This window comes from Mesocricetus auratus, unplaced genomic scaffold, assembly GCF_017639785.1.
Source record: "Mesocricetus auratus isolate SY011 unplaced genomic scaffold, BCM_Maur_2.0 Super-Scaffold_100043, whole genome shotgun sequence".
Classification (NCBI taxonomy): Eukaryota; Metazoa; Chordata; class Mammalia; order Rodentia; family Cricetidae; genus Mesocricetus; species Mesocricetus auratus.
In genome coordinates this window covers 249,577-272,470 of record NW_024429220.1, presented here as the reverse complement: position 1 = coordinate 272,470, position 22,894 = coordinate 249,577, and positions in this window count along the sequence as shown.

Genomic DNA, 22,894 nt, shown 5'->3' with positions numbered 1-22,894 from the left:
CATGACTCGCTCAATTGCTGTCTAGCCTTGTTCCAGTTCATTATGAGAATGTAGAGACTACATGATAGATACTAGGTGAGGTATTTGTATAACTGCAATATTTCTAAGTGGTTGAGGATACTTCATTGTAGTTTGCTTAATTTGTTTGGTACAAGATCAGATTATGTTAATCCCCAAATCACTTGCTCTAAGTAATATAACAATATCCTAGGTATTCAAAGTATAAATGTTTTCTAGAATATCATCAAAAAGAGTATTTGTTTGTTTGTTTTCTCTTACAGTCTAACACATCCTCATTCTTTTTAAAATGCAAGGGGGGGCATACTTTAAAGGAAATGACAGTGAATGGCAGTTTCTTTTCTGCTATTTTATACCGACAAAAGAGCTAAGTAATTTTGTGAGAATAACTTAGAAGACAATATTGGTGTGTGTGTGTGTGTGTGTGTGTGTGTGTGTGATGAGGGATGCCTTTCTGTATATATGTTTCTCTTATTGGTTGATGAATAAAACACTGTTTGAGTAGTGGTCAGGCAGGGAGGATAGGCAGGGCTTCCAGATTAGGAGATGAGGAGAATTCTGGGAAAGGTAGGCAGGGAGAGCCTGACAGAGAGGGCACCATGTAGCCAACTGGGAAGATAGGACATGCCAGGTGTTCTTCAGTAAGATAAGACCACATAGAAATACTTACATTAATAGAAATGGGTTAATAGTTAAGGCAGTGGTAGCCAATAAGAAGTCCTAGCCATTGGCCAAAATTTAATAATTAATATAGTGTCTGTGTGCTTATTTGCAGCTGAGAAGGGTGGTGGGACCTTGCAGGAAAGAAAACCGCAAGTAACAAGTGTGTGTGTGTGTGTGTGTGTGTGTAGTGCAATTTGTGATTGGTGTGTGTGTGTTTGTGTGTGCATGTATGTGTGTGTGTGTGCGTGTGTGTGTGTGTGTGGTGTGCGGTTTGTGATTGGTGTGTGTGTGTGTTTGTGTGTGTGTATGTATGTATGTGTGTGTGTGTGTGTGTGCATGTGTGTAAAAGCCCTGAATCCCCTTCTCCCTTATGAAAACTGTCTTGAGTGAAGGAATGCTCATGCCGGGTGCAGATATGGAGGTCAAAGGACAAACTCAAATGCAGGCCCTTGCTTTCTGCCTCTTGTGAAACTGCTTCTGCAAGTTAACAACTGTGACGTGTGTCAGGCTTGCTGGCCCATGTGCTCATCAGATTCTCCTGTCACTGCATCTCACGCCCCAGTGAAGTCACACTGGGTTTGCACAAGGCTTTTGTTTGGATTCTGGGTCCAAACCCAGATTTTCGAGCTCATATGGCAAATGCTGAGCCCTCTACATAGCTCAAAACCGTGAACCCTTCTTACATTTTAATGTGCCTATTTAGTGTGTGCATGTGCATGGATGCATGCATGAGATGACATGCAAGTGGACGTCAGAAATAACTTTGAGGAAGTGATTCTCTTCAGTCATGTGGATCCCCATACCCCATTACTCCCTAAGTCATCTCACCAGCTCTGTTTAAACCAACTGAACTTCATTCTGAAATCTCAGCTGACCAGAATGGATTGGTTGGTAAGAAAGGCCACATAATGTACTTGTCTGGGAATTCAAGTGAGTTACAAATTATTTCCTAACACTTTAATATGAACTCCATCTGTGCATGAGGTTGAATGTTTACCATGAGATTCATTGGAAATCATGACAGTGTCTATGTGAATCTAAAACATAGAGCAAAGCATAAAAGACAGCCTTTCCTGCTCATCTCTTAAGGGGAAAGCCAGATGGCCATGTAATGCTTTAGCCTCGTATTGGTACCACCGCTCAATTGTTTAGATTTTCAATTTGGAGCTGAGCCCTAATCTCTCATGTCAACACAAGGGATTCTCTTATGTAATTACACTTATAAATAATCTTAAAATCTATTTATACCTAAAGGATAAGATCCTTTTAAATGCAGTATTTTTTACAATACAATACAATAATGTCAGGAAAAGTTAAAAACTCGTGTGTGTGTGTGTGTGTGTGTGTGTGTTTTATGAAAAACAGTGTTTCATCCTAATACTTTTAAATACATTTTTGTTTTATACATCTATTTTAATGTACTGGTGTGAGCTTCCATAGTTGTGTTTTTGCTGATTTAGTCATTTATATTAGTAAAAAAGTCCTCAAGGCCAGACACAGCCCCAGAAGAGCTCACCTAAAAGCACAGTGATTCAATTTGAGGAAAATGATAAAGCGGGAGCTCAGCACAGCCACTCACCCATCTGAATTCATGTGTACTGCAGGAGACTGGGGTGGGGGAATCCATTCATTGACAGTAAGAACAGCTAGAGAAGCAGAATCAAAGCTGTCCCAACAGCAAGGCTGGCCTTACTCCTACTAGCCTCACTCACCTTGTAACTGAACAATCTATGTTCATTTTTATTTCTTCCCCACTCACCTGGTCTTCTTTCCAACCCTGATTTCTACCTTAACCCTTATAAAGGCATTCTTGCCTTGTAGTCACTGGTAGGTTTTCCTCCTACTGCTGGGTTAAACAGCTTTTGTTTATCATCTTTCATTTTCGGGAGTGTGAGCATATCACGTCTCCAGAAAGTGTCTTCTCAGTGTATGACCCTCTACCATCCTGACAATATCTATTCTGTTCATTCTCTCTATCTCATTAAAAGAGCTTTGCTTTCATTTTCTTATTTCTTTACCCACTTTTACATAGCATACAATTCTATTTCAGAACTGCCTTTCCACTATTCTCACGTTTCAAAAACTGTGTAATGGGATCCATTACTTCTTTAAAAGGAAACTATGTCACTGTTTCTATGTGTTAAGTTTGAGTCATCTTTCCCATTTCCTACAGTATTTATTCACTCACAAAGTCCTATCATGACCTCACTATGAACCTATCTTTCTTTGACCTCTGATTACTGGATTGTAGGCATTGACCATTACTCCTAGTTTGCCTCTTATATGCCTTATTCTCACTGACATAAATTGAAACTTGAAACTTTTTCTAGCATCTACATTATCAAGCATATTGTTACTTAGATTTCTAGTTTCAGTCTCCTTTAGAACCAATTATTATTTGGAATACAAACTTTTATTGATATTTTCAAATTTCTGTAGTCTTGGTTTTGTGAGTAAATTACAGATAATCTAGATTAAATAATGACTGAATGATAAAAATACTTAGGAAATTAAAAATAATAAAATGCTTCCAGGTTCTGGTTATTACAAATAAGGCTTCTATGAACATAGTTAAACAAGTGTCCTAGTGGTATTATTGAGCATCATTTAGGTATATGCTCAAGAGTGGTAATTTAGGATCTTGTGGAAAATTGATTCTCAGTTTTCTGAGAACTGCCACTGGCTTCCAAAGGACCTGTACAAGTTTTCACTCCCACCAGCAATGGAGGAGGGTTGTCCTTACTTCGTATCCTCTCCAGCATGAGCTGCCACTTGTGTTTTTGATCTTAGCTATCCTGACTGGTGTAAGATATAATCTCTGAGTCATTCTTATTTTAATTTTTTCTGATGGCTAAGGACGTTGAACACTTCTTTAAATGTTTCTCAGCCATTTGAGAGTCTTCTGTTGAGAATTCTCTGTTTAGATCTGTACCCCATTTTAATGGGATTATTTGGTTTGTTGATATGTAGTTTCTTGAGTTCTTCATATATTTGGATATTATCCCTCTCTCAGATGTGGATTTGTTGAAGATCTTTACCCATTCTGTAGATTGTTGACTTGTCCTAACTGACAGTGTCCTTTTCTCTTCAAAAACTTTTCAGTTTCATGAGGTCCCATTTATTAAGTATTGATTTTAGTGTCTGTGATATCGGGGTCCTGTTCAGGAAGTTTGTCTCTTGTGTCAATGCGCTCAAGACTATTTACGACTTTCTTTTCTATCTGGCACAGTGTATCTGAGATATTTGATCTATTTGAACTTGAGTCTTATGCAAAGTGATAGATATGGATCTTTTTGCATTCTTCTACATGTAGTTGGATAGAATCATTTGTTGAAGTTGCTTTCTTTTATCCATTGTATAATTTTGGCTTCTTTGTCAAAATTCAGATATCCACAGGTGTGTGGATTTATATTTGGAACTTTGGTTCTATTCCATTGATCCACCTGTCTGTTTTTGTAACAGTTATTATTATAACTCTGTAGCAGAGCTTGAAATCAAAGGATGTTGATACCTTTGGAATTTCTTTATTGTACAGGATTGTTTTAGACATACTGTTTTGTTTTGTTTTTCCTTATGAAGTGCCCAGCCTTAATACATGTGGAGGTGCTTAGTCTTAGCGCAACTTTACATGTCTTGTTTTGCTGATACTTATAGGAGAACTGCTCTTTCCTAAGCAGAAAAGGAAGAGTGTATTGGGGAGTGGGAACAGAGGGAATGGAGGGAATGACTGGGAGGGGAGGAGGGAGGAGAGGCTCAGACTGAATGTAAAATAAACAAATTTCATTTTAAAAAGGGGTTTTAAAAGTGGTATCTTATGATTAACTTTAAATTTAATTCCTCAAAGGCTTAATGAATAAGACAAGTTTGTCTAATAAATTAGAGTAGCAAGTGTTAATTAAAAAATCAAAGATAAGAAATTATACCTGTGAGATTTACAGGCATATAATGCTATATTATGAAGGTTATTGCCCCCAAATTATATACTGAAAAGTAATTCTCAGTTAGAATTTAAAAGTAGGGTGGTTATGCAGTAACTTGTGATCATAGAGTGCTCATGAATGCCAATAGAGCAGTTTTAAAAGCCAGGGGTTGGGGGTCTGTGATTTCCACCAAGCAAGGAGACCAAAGGAAGGTAACACCTGCGAAGAAAGAACCAGTCCACACCATACATCAAATATGCAGGAACCTTTATCCTTAAAGAACTTTTCCATCTTCAAAACTGTGAGAAATTATTTCCTGTCACATAAAATTACTCAATTTAATGCTTTTTTTTATAACAGTCAATAGAACTGTGGTCTTTCTCAAAATTATTTGCCTATGGCCTACAAATTATAAAACCTGTGTGCTATTTTCTAATAGAGGCTTTTGGTGTCTTTAAAGCCCTGCATTGGAGGTACAGCACTGTTCTTTTCACGGGAATGACATGGTGTCAGCAGCGCATACCATTCCTGAGGAGCTCTGCAAACACATGTCCTCTGACCCAAGGTCATAGTTTCTATTAAAATGAATATTAATTACACAAAGAGCATGTTGAACAATCTTTAAAAATTAGTGTATACTTCTTTTCATACAATGCTGTGTGTAAATACATATATTATTAGTCATTTACTTTTTTATAGAATGTATGTAAAAATACTTAATATTACATAAAAACATATTTGGTGTACATATATACATACTCGTTTGCTACTTCTTTTTCAAAATACTCATTGTCCCTAAATGGAATTGCATACCATAATTTGGAATCTTTGTTTCAAAAATGAATTCTGTTTCTTGCTTTCCTGAAAAAGTAGGTCTCCCTGCTTATTAAGCAATTTGGTAGCAGTAAGACAACTTTAAGGAAAAAGACAGACTTTAAAGTTTGTCTCATATCGAGATGAGGTAACTACACCACAGAACTCAATGTAAGTAATGAAGCATCTGAACCCTCAGAGAAATTCTCCTTTAATTCTGTAAATAAATATACAGCAAATTTAAAATGTTTTCTGCTGGATCCAGTCTCTCTGACACCTCCCATTTGTCTTTTGTTGGTTGTGCCTCATTTCCTTTATGTATATTTATGCTTTGCTGAAAACATGAAAAAATCTGATACACTTTAAGTCCTCTGAATGAGTTTAAGTAGGAAACTCAACTCCAAATCGATCAAGGACCTTAAAGTAGGACCAGATACTAAACCTGATAGAAGAGAAAGTAGTGAATGGGTTTGAACTCACTGCCACAGCACAGGACCTTCTGAACAGGACATATACATCACAGACATTCAGAACAATAATTAATAAAGGGGGCCTCATGAAGATATAAACTTTTGTCAGCAAAGGACAACATAATTTGAGCAATGCAGCAGCCTATAGAATGGGAGAAAGGTCTTTAACAGTTATATATCTGGTAGAAACTTACATCTGAAATATACAAACACTAAAAGAAACTTAACATAAAAATTAATTTAAAATTGGATATAGACCTATATAGAGAGCTATCAAAACATGAAACACAAATGGCTAAGAAACACTTTTAAAATGTTCAATATCCTTAGCCACCAGGGAAATGCAAATCGAATGACTTTGAGTTTTCTTTTTATCCCACACAGAATGGCTAATATCATTAAAACAAATAACAGCTAATAGTGCATGCTGGTGAGGATGTGGAGAAAGTGGGCCCTCTCAATTGCTGATAGGAGAGTAAACCAGTTTAGTCACTTAACCACTTTGGAAGGCAGTTTAGAGGTTATTCAAAAAGCTGAACATCAATCTGTCTCAAGATCTAGCTATACCACTCTTGGTTACACACCTAAAAGACTACACCTTACTATAGAGATACTTGCTCACACATGCTTATTAGTGTTCTATTTGCAATAGCCAGAAATGGGAAACGTCCTAGATGTTCATCAACCGATGAATGAATAGCAAAAATGTGGCACATTTACACTATGGTTCAGCAGCTAAGAAAAATGAAGTTTGCAGGTAAATTAATAGAACTAGAAGCAATTATCTGAATAAAGTAACCCAGATGCAAAAAGACAAATATTGCATGCTTTCTTTTGTCTGTACTTCTAAGATTTTAAATTTGGTGGATATGTACTACAATCTAAATTGCCATAGAGGTTAGCTTGTAATGGAACAGGGCAAAGGTTGAGGATCATCCAAGGGAAGGAAAATGATGCATAATGTTATACAGAGGGAGACAAAAATAGGAGGATTAAACAGTGTGGAAGATGGTAGGACAGGCTTGAGGGGGTAGTACCAGAAAAACAGCTAACACTAAAGGTTTGTAAAAAAAGTCATATGGAAGCCACTTCTTTTTGAAGTTTTCTAAAATATATCCCTGTAAGAAATTAATACAAATGGAGTTATTATATAATGAGGAAGGCAGTGCCTCAAGTGCATATCTTATACACACAAGTACAATCTCTAGTTTTAGGAATGAATAACATCTTGTTCAGTCATTGGCCAAATGAGCCCTATAAGCCCCCCAAACATCACAGGCTATTTCCAAGGCTATTGGTTAATCCCCAGAACCTCACAGTAAGAACCTATTGCTGAATACACTACTCACTGTTGTCATTGAATGCCGAGAAATAGAGTTGGTGCCCAAATAGAAGCTCCACTCTACTAACTAGAATTCATGGTGCTGGAAAGTATTTTACACAGTACTGAAGGAGAAAAGTAATCATTATTTTCATCTAATTACAAACCCTGTTACCTACAACAGCTGCCTGGCTGCAAGATATATGGGTGTAACCCAACTACTTCTTGATTTGATTTAAGGCCAATTAAATGAGATGGCACCCACGTATGACACTGTCAAAGGAGTCAGGAACCTGATATAAGACATGGATCCTAAGGGAAAGCCTATTGCTCTTATTCTGCTAAAGGAACACAGCAATAACATGACTCCAATGGCATATTACTTTACCCATAGATCAATGTATCACACAATCCTAACCAAAAAGCTTCTTCCTGTAGTAAACAAGAAGTAACAGAAAGACTCACAAGTGGGCAATATTCGGAGAGTGGAAGAATTTGTATCACTAAACCATGAATTCCTCCCTTTAAGGATCAGGTATCTATAACAAAAAGGAGGCAAAAACAAAACAAAACTGTAAGATCCAGAGGTGGTGAATAATTCTAAGGACACAGATTCATCCAGACACAGATTCATCCAGACACAACAGGGCTGGCATAGGCATGGACTCATATAAACTGTGACAGCATGCATAAAATCTGCACAAGTTCAGATAAGACAAAACCCCTACACTGAGAAGAGGGAATGGATACAAAGACCCATCCCTGAGATAGACACATTCTTTAAGAAGAAATACCAATTTTCTCTAAAAGAATGTTACTGGCTATGTCGACAAAACTCTAGGACATACCCCGTATTCAAGAGCAGTATCTAACCCAAAACAGACTCAATTGCCATATTGCTTTTGTTTGTTTTCTTGTTATGACTTTATTCTCCTATTATTATTTTAAAGAGCAAGAGAAAGAACATGATGTTAGTTTGGTATGAGTTTGGGAGGAGCTGTGAGAGTTGGAGGAGGGAAAAGAACGTCATCAAAGTATATTGTATGCAAACAAACATTTTAAATTAATTTTTAAATAAAATCCTTGCCTTTAGAAAGCCATTTTTATTTAAAAGAAGAAAGAAAGGAAGAAATAGGGAGAGAGAGGAAGGAAGGAAAGAAAGAAGAAGGAAGGAAAGGAAGGAAGGAAGGAAGGAAGAAGGAAAGTACTGTAATCCCGAATGTCTAAAAACAGTGTGATATACAAGCAAAGAAAATGTTCTGTAAAGGATCAGGAAGAAGACAGCATCTTCAGGCCAAGAACAGAGGTCTCAGTACAAAGCAAACCTCAGACACCTCAGTCTTTGGATTGTAGCTTCAAAAACATTAAGAAAATTAGCTTCTTCAGTTCAAACTACCTGAACTGTGGTATCTCACTATGGAATCATGAGAAAATTTGTATTTGATGTCTATTTTATTTTGAGAGCTCAAGATCTTGATGACATAGTCACATTATTTTTTAAGTTACATGGTTGAACAAATGTTGATTGCCAGGGAAGATGAACCTGCATCAAGGCTGATTGCCTGCTGTAGGATGTGGAGTGGCTAATTTAAAATTTGTGTGCCTACCATAAAGTGAACTGTGTATAATTGGAGATTAATACATAGTCATGATCCTAAAGTTATTCAAGAGATTACTAATAATCTGGATTTTCCAGTTATTAATTATCCTATTCATTCATCTCTCATAGATACATACCCTGACCATCTCCATTGAAAGTTCCCTGGGTTCTTCATTGTACCTCCAAGACACCACTTGGATTCATTTATCCAACAGTCCTGTTTCTGTTTGACAGATAGGTCTTATCGTTTTAGTGTTTTCTTTAACTGGAGGTTCATTGTGTCAATATCATGAGATAACTCTAGTTGACTTTCTATCTTAAAACTCCCTCTGAGATCAAGGTCATGTCAAGAGAACTTACTGAATACAGGAAGCATGTTCTCTTTTCTTTAGTATAATTAAATACAAGCCATACAAGGCAGTTCCTTGTATCCTTTTTACAGTTCTTACTTTAAAAACAGCTACTGTTGTTTGTGTATGTGTACACCAAAAGTGTTATTGCATTAAACATTAATCACTGTACAATAATGAGAAAATTTATTGAAGATCAAAATGATTGAAGACAAGGTAAATGTATTATGGGCACTACTTGAACTTCTCATAATAATTTATGATAAACCATGATTTCTCATTTCAGAAATATAACTATATGTGTGTTGTATTACTTTCCTTTTTGGATGCCTTAAGACCCATTTCTCTCCAAGAGTTTCTATCCCCAACACCAGCAATTTATTAAGTTCTCAGTATGATGACAAGGAAGTCATGATTGCCATTCACAGTGATGTAATGCTCATCATTATTATTATTAATCACTGTTCTCCAAATTCATTTGATTATATGTTCTAACTAGCTGGTGCATGACAACTCTTTTTTTATTTATTTAAAAATTTTTTTCACTGGGCGAGGGTGGCACATGCTATTAATCCCAGCACTTGAGAGGCAGAGGCAGGAGCATCTCTGTGAGTTCCAGGCCAGCCTGGTCTACAAAGCAAGTTCCAGGACAGGTTTCAAAGCTACACAGAGAAACCCTGTCCTGAAAACAACAAAAAATTTAAACTATATATATTTTTTCATTTTATATACCAACTGAAGTTCCCTTTCTCTCCCCTTCTCCCTCTTCTACTTACCCCCTTCCCATCCCCTTCCCACTCCTCAGAGGGAACAAGTCCTCTCTTGGGGAGTCAACAAAATCTGGCATGCCAAATTGAGGCTAGACCCTCCCCACTGTTTCAAGGATAAGCAAGGTTTGACACCATAAAGAATGGGCTCCAAAAAGCCAGTTCATATACCTGGGATAAATCCTGGTGCCGCTTTCAGGCCTCCCCAGCAGATCAAGCCACGTAACTGTCATCCCACATTTGGAGTGTCTAGTTTGGTCCCATTCTGGTTCCCCAGCTGTCAGTCCATAGTCTGTAAGTTCTCACTAGCTTAGGTCAGTTATCTTTGTGGCTTTCCCTATTGTGCTCTTGACCCGCCCTCCCCCTTGTTCACATGATCCCTCCTACTTCTCTTCAAGTGAACTCCAGGAGCTCAGCTCAATGCTTGGCTGTGGGTCACTGCATCTACTTCTATCAGTTACTGGATGTAGGTTCTATTATGACAATTAGGGTAGTCACCAATCTGATTGAAGGGGAAGGTCTGTTCAAGACACCTTCTCCATTATTGCTAGGAGTCTTAGCTGGTGTCATCCTTGTCAATTCCTGAGAATTTCTCTTGCACCAGGTTTTTTCCTAACCTCATAATGGCTCCCTCTATCAAGATACCTCTTTCATTACTCTCCCACTTCATCCATCCCCCAACGTGGTCTTCTCGATCCCTCATGTTCCCATCCCCCATCTCCTCCCTGCTATGCTAGGCCCCAGTGTACCCAGCAATACCATTCTTGGGCATATACCCAAAAGATGCACAATTATACCACAAACACATTTGCTCAACTATATTCATAGCGGCATTATTTGTAATAGCCAAAACCTGGAAACAACCTAGATGTCCCTCAACCAAAGGATGGATTAAAAAAAAGTGGTACATTACACAATGGAATACTACTCAGTGGGAAAAAAACAGTGGCATCTTGAAATTTACAGTCAAATGGGCAGAACTAGACAAAAACATTCTGAGTGAGGTAACCCAGTCCCAGAAAGACAAATATGATATGTATTCAATCATAAGGAGATATTATGTGTAAAGCAAAAGATAACCAGGCTACAATCCACAACCCCAGAGAAGCTGGTAAAAATAAAAGAGGGCCTAGGAAGGGAAAATAGTTAAGACAACTCTTTGAGAGTGATTATAGATTGATAAATTAGAGGCAGGTTTGCATTACATTAATACTTCCTTACTAGCATATGTTCTATGCTCATTCATCATAAGGCCATATACCACCCTCACAACTACTTATTAGGTTTCCTATTATCCACATAAGTTCTTCCGTTTTTAAGTGAAGGAGTGTTGGTAAGCAAATCCTTCACCCACAGCACTTTGAAGCTAAGCATATATGCTGCTCATTCTCTTGTTCTAAGCCTCTCCTAAACATACATTAGAATCTCTTTAAAAATAATATATTTATTATTGGTTGTTTTCTCCTTTGGGAACTGTCATAACATCTTCAGTTTTTCATTTTTTAAACAAAAACTTTTCTCTGAGTTAGTGCTTTTAGGTGAGCCATCTGATTTACTCATATTGCCAGCACAAAGATACACTGTACTACTGCTGCCTTTATGATCTATTTCCAACTGCAGGGAGTCAAAAAGATATGTGCATGACAGATGGTTTAGTCACTATCAACTTGGAAATGTATGGATAGGGGAGAGTGGTATCACAAATTCTGTTGGAGTTCTAGCTGTTATGTTCAACTTTATAGACACTGAATTTTATTCTTGACAAATGCTAGCCTGTTGTGTTCTTAGTGTTACCTCCGATCCAAGGATTATTGGTTACATCATTAACAAAATAAATTGTTGAAATAGGAAAATTAGATATGAAGGTCTGTACATCATTCCCAAGCCCTGTCTCATAATTCTACCGCAAAATATAGTAATTCGTCTAATAGAGACATATATAATTTAAACTTTATTTTATTTGGATGCATGTCTATGTACCATATGCATGTCTGGTGCCCGTAGATGCCTGAGAAGGGTTTTGGATCCCTGGAACAGGGGGTGTAGTTATGAGCCACCATATGAGTCCTGAGAATCGAAGCTGGGTCCTATGAAAGAGCAGATAGAATGCTCTGAACTTCTGAGCCATCCCTTCAGCTCTAAGATATGTATTTTGTCTCTTCGACTGAGTTGTAAATAGAACAAATATAGCTTTTCCATTACTTACCAGCCCTCGTCTAATTTCCTGTTAACCTATTATTTTGAGAATCACTAAGGGATATAATTCTATTGAATATATTCTTTCTCCATGTGTCACTGCATCATGTGAGAAGTAAAAGAGAGCTCTGGCTTGATTAAATATGATAGGATGGTCAAATAATCCACAATTCTTTATATATTTCATTAATAATATTATCAGGATTGATTTCAGTCAGTAGTGTTGCAACATTGACGCTAATATATATCATTATATCTTGGCAATACTGACATATCCACCAGAGACACAAACAGATAATGCAATCTGTTTTCCAGCTACATGCTAGACTGCTACAGGTAACATGTCCCATTGCAAAATACAAACACTGCCTTTCATCTTGGCAATAAAGCCAGTTTCCACTAAGAATGTATAAGTCAATTATCAGTCCTACATATCACTTATTTTTCTCATTTTTGAAAGCATTTTCCATCACAGTCACTAATTTTGTAGATTTAACTTACCATTTCTACAGAAAGCACAGAAACAATATTGATCAGATTTTGTCAGATTACTTCAAGAACTTAAACATTTCCAATTCAGTTAAACTTCAAGTTTCCAGAAGCAATATCATATATGGGAGTTGCTTTGCTAATGTTCTTATCATTATGTATTTTTCTATGGATCATGTTCTTGGCCAAATTGCAGGAATTTGGGGATCTTCAAGACAACCTCAGAATCACAGAGAACGAATGAAGCTTCAGGGATGGCTGCATATATCCTTTTGTACATGTAGGTTGTTTTTGTTTTATGTAAGAAGTCACAGTAGGGTATGGAGAAGCAGCTCATTGTAATGCACACACTGGTCTTGCTCACAGCCCAGCTTTGGTTTCTACAACCCATGTCTGGTAGCTTACAGCTACCTTCAACTTCAACTCCAAAGGGATCCATCACCTCTGACATCTGAATGCATTGCATCCACATTTACATACCCCACACAGACAGACACACGTAATTAAAAATAATGAAAGCAAATATTTGAAAATTGATCCCTATATCAGAGTCCTTAAGATGTCTTACTCATTTCAACTTAAGTTAATTGGTTCTAATATTTTTATTAAGCAGCACTGAAAAGCTGATATAAAGTACCTACAAATTTCATAAACCTGTGACTATAAAAAATTACTTCTTTGTTCAAAACATTTTCAGGAAAATTTCAGCCTTGGTGGAATTATTTTTACAATCCAGCTGTTGTATATCTTCTAATGTCTCTGTAATGACCATGAACTCTAATATATTAATGTACCTGAACAACTTTACTGTCATAACAAGTATAATAAGAAATTTAATTAACACAAACTATATTTAGTGACAATTAATTAGGTATTGAAGACAGAAGTAAAATTTTTATATATTGCTTCTTCGTAGACTTTCCACCTACTTTTGTGTGAGGGTTCCTCATTTCATTATGGATGGTGATAAGAAAAGGGTCCTCATCAATAGAGCACAACACTTTCTGGTTTAAAATGGTTGAATGAGAGCTGCTGAGCGCTGCATTTTCAAGGATATACAACTGTTGAGCATTTGGTTTCTAGTCTCAACTGCTCTTCCTGGAATAATTGCTTTAAAATTCTTAATGGTGCATATAAACTACTTAAACACAGTTTTAGGGGAATATTTAGACCTCTGAATGTCTGCCTTTCTGTTTTCTTTCGTTCTTAAAAAAATAAACAAAAATTAAGAATACCAGATCCTGATTCCAGTCAGAGACTAAAAGCAGATCATCCTAAACCTCTATCTCTCTCCTCTGAATCCAATCCCTTTAATCTCAGCCTAAGTTCCAAAAACGATCACCTGCTGTGGGCACACTTGACTCCATCTCTAGTGGATTACACAAATCTTCCTCCTCAACCTCCCCTCCCACCCCACTCATGGCTTTGTTCCTGTCCTCAACGCCACCAGGAATTTCCCAGGAACCCACAGGCCACTGAGGCCAGGAAACAAAAAGACTAACTGCATATCTCCATCTTGCTCTCCTCTCCTCTGTATCTAAACCCTATACTCACCCCTGTCTCTGCAGCAGACCACTTACTGCGGTTTCCCCCTCCTCTATGCCCCCATTTCCAGATGATCACATGCATCCTCTCCTGCAAACTTCTTCCCATTCTTCATGCTATCCTAGCCTACAATTCTTTCAGGTTTGCTCTGGGAACCTGCCAGCCAAGCCAACCAGAGAAGCAAGAAGGCCAGAAATGCAAGCAGGAAAGCATCAGCGATTTTCACGCCCCCTCATTTCCTCTGAGTGTCATTGCCAGCTCTGTAGCAGACTACTTGTGGTGGCCTCTCATACCCTGGCCCCATTCCTTGGAGACCAAGCAGGTCCTAGTGGAACACCCTGCTTTCTTCCTTCCTGAGGACTCCCTCATCCCTGCCCAAATCTATTACCATTCTTAAGGGTCATCTCCCAATTCCTATAAACACACTTTTCATCTGGGACCCCAGTAGCCACACCAATCAGGGTTCCAGAAGAATTCTTTACCAGGTAGCATACAGCCCCAAAACCTACTTTAGAAGCAAAGAAGGCAATAGAAACCAAAGAGTTGTGAGCCATAGGTTAAGCCATTACTCCAGAACAGAATGAAGAAATCATACCCAGAAGGAACAGACAGCAAGAAATAATCACACTTGGATGAAATTGATAAAATGAAAAACAAAGAATTAATGAAACCAAGAGAAGGTTCTTCTTTATTTTAATTTAGAAACAAGCTTGCTTTACATGCCAATCCCAGTTCCCTCTCCCTCTCCTCCTCTCCTGCCCCCCACCGACCTCCCATCCCATTCCCTTTCTGCTCCCCATGGAGGGTGAAGCCTTCCATGGTGATCTTCAAAACCTGTCATATCATTTGGAGCAGGGCCTAGGCCCTCCCTGTGTGTCTTGCTGAGAGAGTATCCCTCTATGTGGCATGGGCTTCCAAAGTCCATTCGCATCTGTGTCCTTTGCCTTACAGAATCGGGTCTAGGACACTGGCAGGCTCTGGATAGGGTGGTCCGCCAGGATGGGTTCCCCAGTGTGCTGTCTGAGTAGGTTCTTAAATAAATTCACAAAGATTGAAAAACACTGTCCCTAATTAACTAAAAGCTGGAGAAAGAACATACAAATTAACAAAATTAAAGATAAGTAGGGGGACAATAAAAACAGACACCAAGGAAATCCAAAGTCTCATACCTTAAGGTCCAGCTATACCACTCTTGAGTATAAACCCAAAGGATGCTTCATCCTACAACACAAATGCCGCGCCCGCTGCAAGCAACTCCAAGGTATCAGAGAAAGAAAGACCAGACGTCCACTTGTTTGTACTAAGAGAATGCATATGTTGCTGTTAAGGGGCGCTGAAATACCATGGGGATCATGACAAAAGAAAAAACCCAGAAACCTGTTGAAGTTCTTGTTTTTGTGGTCTGTAAGACTGCATCATCTCAGCTGTTTTATGTGTTGGATCACCTGGGCCACTGCTTCAGGTGGTCTTGCTTCATCAAACCATACTAGTCTGGAAGGAACCCACAGCTTTTTATGTCCTGTGGAAACAAAAGCAGAAATTCTTTTCCCAAGTAACCTGTCCTTATATTTAAATTTAGAAGTCAAAGCATTTTTAAAACATGCAAGTTGGATTAATTTAGCAACATTAATAATCAATTGTCTTTTAGCAGTTTTTGTTCCTTTCTTAGCAATTAAACAATTTAAAGACAAAACAACTGTACACAGTATCCAGACTCTCTGTGTATTTTTCATTTCATATATTTTTAACTTTTCCTTTTTTTTACTTAATACCAGTACCTCGTTTATTAACTATTACCAATTTTTAGTTTACCCACTTTTAATCCATCCTCCAACTGAGGGTGATCTCTCAGGTTCCCCTTTCTTTTCCAACCTTGGGGTCAGGCGAAGGCCTGGAGATTTAATCCAATCCACCCTCCAACTGAGGGCAATCTCTCAGGTTCCCCTTTCTTTCCCAACCTTGGTGTCAGGCGAAGGCCTGGAGAATTAATCCAATCCACCCTCCAACTGAGGGCAATCTCTCAGGTTCCCCTTTCTTTCCTGACCTTGGTGTCAGGCGAAGGCCTGGAGATTTAATTCAATCCACCCTCCAACCTAGGGTGATCTCTCAGGTTCCCCTTTCTTTCCCGACCTTAGTGTTGGGGGAAGGCCTGGAGATTTAATCCAATCCACCTTCTCCTTAGAAGGTGATCTCTCAAGCAAAGCCTGGAGGTTTGATCATTTAATTTTACTGTTAGTAGTTGAGGTACCTGTTTTTAATTCTTTTCTTTCTTGAGTCTCTCCTTTCTGAGTCTTCTATCTGGTCAATCTTTCCCAGTCTTTCCAAGTCTCTCTGGATCTCAGTGGAACCTCCAATTGCCGCGCCCACTGCAAGCAACTCCAAGGTATCAGGGAAAGAAAGATCAGACGTCCACTTGTTTGTACTAAGAGAATGTATGTGTTGCCTTTATTGCCAGGAGAGTGTGTGTATGTGTGTGTCTTCATTGCAAGTGCTAAGAGATCTCCCTTTTGTAAGAGGGAGGAGCTTTATATACAGGTTTACAGCAAAATGGAAAAACCCCAGGTAGAAGAGAACATGTTTTCCTCCTGCTAGATGTTGATGTCAGAGGGTCAAGGCCAGGGCAGTAAGCCAGGACTAGAAAACAGAAAGCACTTGGACTGGAAAACAAGTTGCACTTGTAGGCTGACCAGAAACTCACAGAGACCCCATGGGGTTGGGGCCCAACACACAAAGACCTCCTCAATCATGTCCATGGCTGCTCTATTTATAATAGCTACACACTGTAAACAACCTAGATGTCTCTCAAGAGAAGAATGGATTAAGAAAATGTGGTATTTTACACAATGGAGTATTACTCAGATCTTCAAAAACTGACATTATGAAATTTCTAGGCAAGTGGATGAAACAAGAAAAAGCTCATCTTGGGTGAGGTAACCTATTCAGAAAGACAAATGTAATATGTATTTGCTTATGTGTGGATATTAGTTGTTAGGTCAATGATAATCAAGATACAATCTGTATAATCACAAAGGTTAGTTTAGAATCAGGGACTTGGGGTTGAATGGACAGATGGATCACCTTAGGAAATGGAAATAGGATAGATAGTTATGGATGGATGTAGAGCTAATGGAATGGGAACATCAAGTGGTTTCTTTAAGGGAAGAAGGTGAAGAGCAACAGAATGTTGGCAGAGACACCTACAGACAACTGTATAGCTAGTACAGAAACTTAGCACAGTAGAAGACTCCTAAAATATATGCATGTATGCAGGCTATGTAAATGAAATTACAAAATAATGGGGGAAACAGAGACTCAACTGGACATCTTTTGTCACTAGAAGCTTCTGGTGCCAGAATTAGGTTACTTCTCATTGAGTGATTGGCCAAAGGGACTCTGTGGGAATGACCAAACAACCCAGTCTGTTGCCAAGACTACAGGTTGCTCTCCACAAATTGATGGCAAGGCTCCACTTCGGAAGACAGCACCTATATACCTCATTGAACGTTGAGAAGTTGAACTAATGCCTGCCTAAAACCTTAACCTATGTGCTAGCATCTTTGGTCTAGGAAGAAACCCTGCATGGTATCAAGAGAAACACAAACATCAATGTAGTCACAAACACTTTAATCTACAATGGTGTGGTTCCTGTAAGATGGCACAAAGTTTGTGGGAGTAGTCAACCAATATCTGCTTAAAGTACCTCTGTGAGATGAAACCTATGCCCAACACTGATTGGGTGATTAAGAGCCTGAGACTAGAACGCCCAAGGACCGAGGGCAAATCAAATATTACTGTTCTAAAATCAATAAAACAAAAGCCTAGCAATAAAATAACCTCTAATGACTCAACCATCACTAGAGAAACTTTCTTCTTCAGGAGTTGGAAGCACACACAGACACCAACAGATTTACACTATGCAGAGAGTGAGAAACATTGGAACACTCAATCTGAAAAGGGATGTCTCCATCAAATCCCTTCAACCAAGGCTCAGGAAATCCTGCAGAAGAGGTAACAGAAAGAATGTAAGAGACAGAGTGATGGAGACACCAAGAAATGAAGGCCCTCTAACAAACACAACAGGATTGACCTATGTGTAGACTCATGGGGAATGAGGGAGCATGCACAAGGCCCACATGGCTCTGCACATGGACTTAAAGCTGAAAGGAGAAGTGGACAGACACATGTCCCAATCCCTATCCCAAAAGCTATCTCTACTGCAAGTGAAGATTAGTTTCCTATAGTGAAGAGTCACTTGAGAAACAAGCTACTCTTAGGGTAGGCTTCATGCCCAGCAATACGTCATCAACAGAAAACAAGCCTAGCAGCATCTTTGGATGTCCCTTCTCTCATAATGTCCTGTAAGTTATCTTTCAGGTCCTTTGCACATTTAGTATTTTTATGGGATCTTGAGTGTGTAAACAAGTGGATATTTGCATCTATATCTGTTTCTTGGGCTTTTACTTCTTTTTTATTGTTTTGTCTTATTCCAATGTGTTAATTTTGTTTCATCTTAATTTATTTTACTTTTTATTGTTATCCATTAGAAGCCTAGTTTCTTGATTTCTAATGAGAGACAGAAAGGAGGTGGAGGGGAGCTGTTGATGAATTAGGAATAAAGGAGGCACTGGAGTCAGGATATAGTATGTGAGGAAAAAACCTATTTTAAATAAAAGGAGAAAAGAATTCTAGCCCCTTCCACATGGAAGAAACAGGGTGAGCAAGGTTTATTGGGAAATGGAGTCTGGCAACTAACTAATTAGACCCCTCGATTAGTTCATATTTCCTCCTAATTTAGAATGTTGTCTATCTAAATTTTTGGGTATTAGAAAATTATTGTTAATATCTGACTAAGGCATTATGGTTATTATTATGAAATACATATTAAAGTTTTAAAATGTTGTAAAAGCTGTTACTTATTTTCAAATGATTTAGCATATACATATTATATTTATCTCACATTATGGATGCACATGTATAGATATGCATATTCATCTAGATAGATAAAGAATTTTGTCATAATGTTCATTGAATTTTGTCATAATGTTCATTGCATGTTGTAGCAGTGGGTACTTAGGTATTTTTTGGAATATTTTCTGGGTGTTTGCATGTTTTATGAGCAATGAAATGCATGTAAAATGAAAAGAAGCAGTATAATCACTCCTGATATCCAGTAAATGACAGCTACTGCTCTAAAGCATGCCTTGCAAGATGTGTGCATTGTTAGAAATACTGGAACATTTAAAAGTTTATGCAAATCAAGCAGTCACTATAGTCTTGCTTTCAGTACTTTAATAGTTAACTTCAATTTCATCTGTGGCTTTTTCTGTCTGTATCGCAATGTGGTGGGTTATGGTTACCAAGTTTTGTGGATTATTTGGTCTGTGTCACAGTGCAGTAACCGAGGGAGGTAAATTAGCCAGCTGCACTCAGGCTGAAGGACAGGATTATATACCATTTCCAAGGAGACATTTTGTTATCATGAAAAGTAGAAGGAGAATATTCTGGGGAGAAAAGTGAATACTTTCCACAGCTCTCTGCAATAAGATAGAAGCAGAGAGAATGTTGGAGTGGGAATTGAGACATTTGCAGCAGGAATCTGTTCAAATAAGCATTGAGTTTGTTTTCTTTTAATCTTCTAAGTACTAGGCTGGATAATAATTTTCTATGTTTGACTTAATCTCCCCACAATTCATTTCTACAGAAACAATGTTTTGAAGCATATTACCGTGAACAAAAAATCCTGATATAAAAATCCTGGTATAGGCATCACCATCCCTGACCTGAAGCTCTATTATAGAGCTGTGGTCCTGAAAACAGTTTAGTATTGGCACAAAAATAGACAGGTAGACCAATGGAATGGAACTGAACACCCTGATATTAACCCATACATGTATGAACATCTGATTTTCAACAAAGAAGCTAAAAATATACAATGGAAAAAAGAAAGCATCTTCAACAAATGGTTCTGGCATAACTGGATGCCGGCATGTAGAAGAATGTGGATAGATCCATGTCTATCACCATGTACAAAACTTAAGTCCAAATGGATCAAAGACCTCAACATAAATCCAGCCACACTGAACCTCTTAGAAGAGAAAGTGGGTGGTACCCTTGAACGAATTGGTACAGGAGACAGCTTCCTGAACATAACACCAGTAGCACAGACATTGAGATCCACAGTTAATAAATGGGACCTCCTGAAACAGAGAAGCTTCTGTAAGGCAAAGAACACAGTCAGCAAGACAAAAAGACAGCCCACAGAATGGGAAAAGATATTCACTAAACCCACATCTGACAGAGGGCTGATCTCCAAATTTTACAAAGAACTCAAGAAGGAAGTATCCAAAATACCAAAGGATCCAATTAAAAAGTGGGCTACAAAACTAACTGGAGAATTCTCAATAGAGGAGTTTAAAATGGCTGAAAGGCACTTCAGAAAGTGCTCAACATCCTTATCCATCAGGAAACACAAATCAAAACAACTCTGAGATACCATCTCACTCCTGTCAGAATGGCTAAAATCAAAAACACCAATGGCAGTTTATGCTGGAGAGGTTTTGGTGAAAGGGGAACACTCCTTCACTGCTGGTGGGAGTGCCAACTCGTACAGCCACTTTGGAAATCAGTATAGAGATTCCTCAGAAAAATGGGAATAAACCTACCACAAGACCCAGCAACTCCACTCTTAGGCATATATCCAAAGGATGCCCATTCATACAACAAGGATGTTTGTTCCACTATGTTCATAGCAGCATTATTTGTAATAGCCAGAACTTGGACGCAACCTAGATGCCCCTCAACTGAAGAGTGGATAGAGAAAATGTGGTACATTTACACAATGGAGTACTATTCAGCAGAAAAAAACAATGGAATCCTGAGATTTGCAGGCAAATGCATGGCACTAGAAGAAACCATCCTGAGTGAGGTAACCCAGTCACAAAAAAGAAACATGGCATGTACTCTCTCATATATGGATTTTAGACATAGATCTGGAGAGTTCCAGTCTACAATCACATGACCAGAGAGTCTGGGAAACAGAACCTTCATTCAGTGGCTGATGGAAGCAGAGGCAGACTCCCACAGCTAAACACTGAGCTGAACTCAAGGAATCTAGTGACAGAGAGGGAGGACTGATAAGCAAAGGGGTTAAAACTGGGCTGGTTTAACCCCAGAAACAGTTGACCTGACTGATGGCTGGGATTCCAGCATGGGACTGGGACTGATCAAGACCCTCTGAATGTGGTCATTAGTGAGGAGGCCTAGGCAATCTATTGAGCTTTGGGTAGTAGATCAGTATTTATCCCAGGTATACAAATGGACTTTGGGCGCCCATCCAACAATGAGAGATACACTCTCACCCTGGACTCCCGGTGGAGGGTCTAGGCCCTGCCCTGGATGAAATGACAGACTATGGACACCACGATGGAGGGCCTCACCCTCCCTGGGGAAATGAGGGGATATTGGTCGGGTTGGTGGGAGAGTGTGGGAGGAGAGGAGGGAAAGGGAGTGGGACCTGGAATTGATATGTGAAGCAACCTTGTTTCTAATTTAAATTTAAGTTTAAAAATAAAATTTAAAAAAATCCTGGTATAAAAATTTTACATTTTTATTAAACTGAAAACATGATTCAGGTATATCCCAAATGACAATTACACCCCTTCCCAGCCATCACTACTTTTTCCTGAGTTAAAGGTAGAGTACAAATTTGGTGGGAAAAGTGTCTGGAGCAGGCCTGGGTTGGTGGTGGTACAGGGTAAAAAGACATCTTACGTAATTGCTCAAATGTACTTTCATTTCCTTTTCCTAACTTCTTTTGTGAGTCATGAAAGCATCTAGCATTAATTTAAGCATATATTTACCTTTAATCTATTATTATGCAGCATTTAAATACTTATTACTTAAGAATATAAAGGCTGGTTCATTAAGAAGGATTTACAGCAATAGAAGAGAAAAGAAAATGTGTTGGCCTTAAAGAAAATATGTAGTCTGTTCATTTATAATTTGCAATATTCTCCTGTGCTTCAGGACCAAAGCAGTAAAACCTACTCACTGTGCATTGAAACCACAAGGTAAACTGAACATTTCTTCCTCTAAGTTGTTTTTTGGAAAGTATTATCAAAATGACAGAAAACTGTCTAACACTTACAGTAAAATACCTCAGGTGGGGTCAATTTCACTCAGAGTTCAGAAGGTTCAGAGTGCATTTGGTGATGTCCTTCTTGCTACTTGAGTTCCAGATGGCACAAGACATCACATGACAACAAGCAGAGAACATTCGTGTATGTTTAAGTAGTTTCACAATCTCTTTCTCTTGTGGACCCAGTGGTGTTAAATCATGACCATTCATCCTGATTACTGTGTTCTCCTATTCACCTTCTAAAACCTCCATCTTCAAGTAGTGTGGTAGGAGTAAGTTTATACTTTCTTAGTATAGCAGAGTGGAGGACCTACAGTAATTGATCATGAACATACCCCGAAGAGATAAAGGAATCGAAATACAGGCAAGATAAAGTAAAACAGCTCTGGTTCTAAAAATCCAATAAGAAAGCTCTAAGTATATTTTCAGCACACATTAACCTTATCAATATGAATTTCAGACTGCTAAAATAATTTTACTACAATATTTCAGATTATTTAAAAATTTAATGATACTTAAAACCCTTCCAGTTCATTTATTTTCACAGCCACTGTTCAATACTAGAAGGTATAATATAAGATACATATATTTTTAAAGATGGAAAT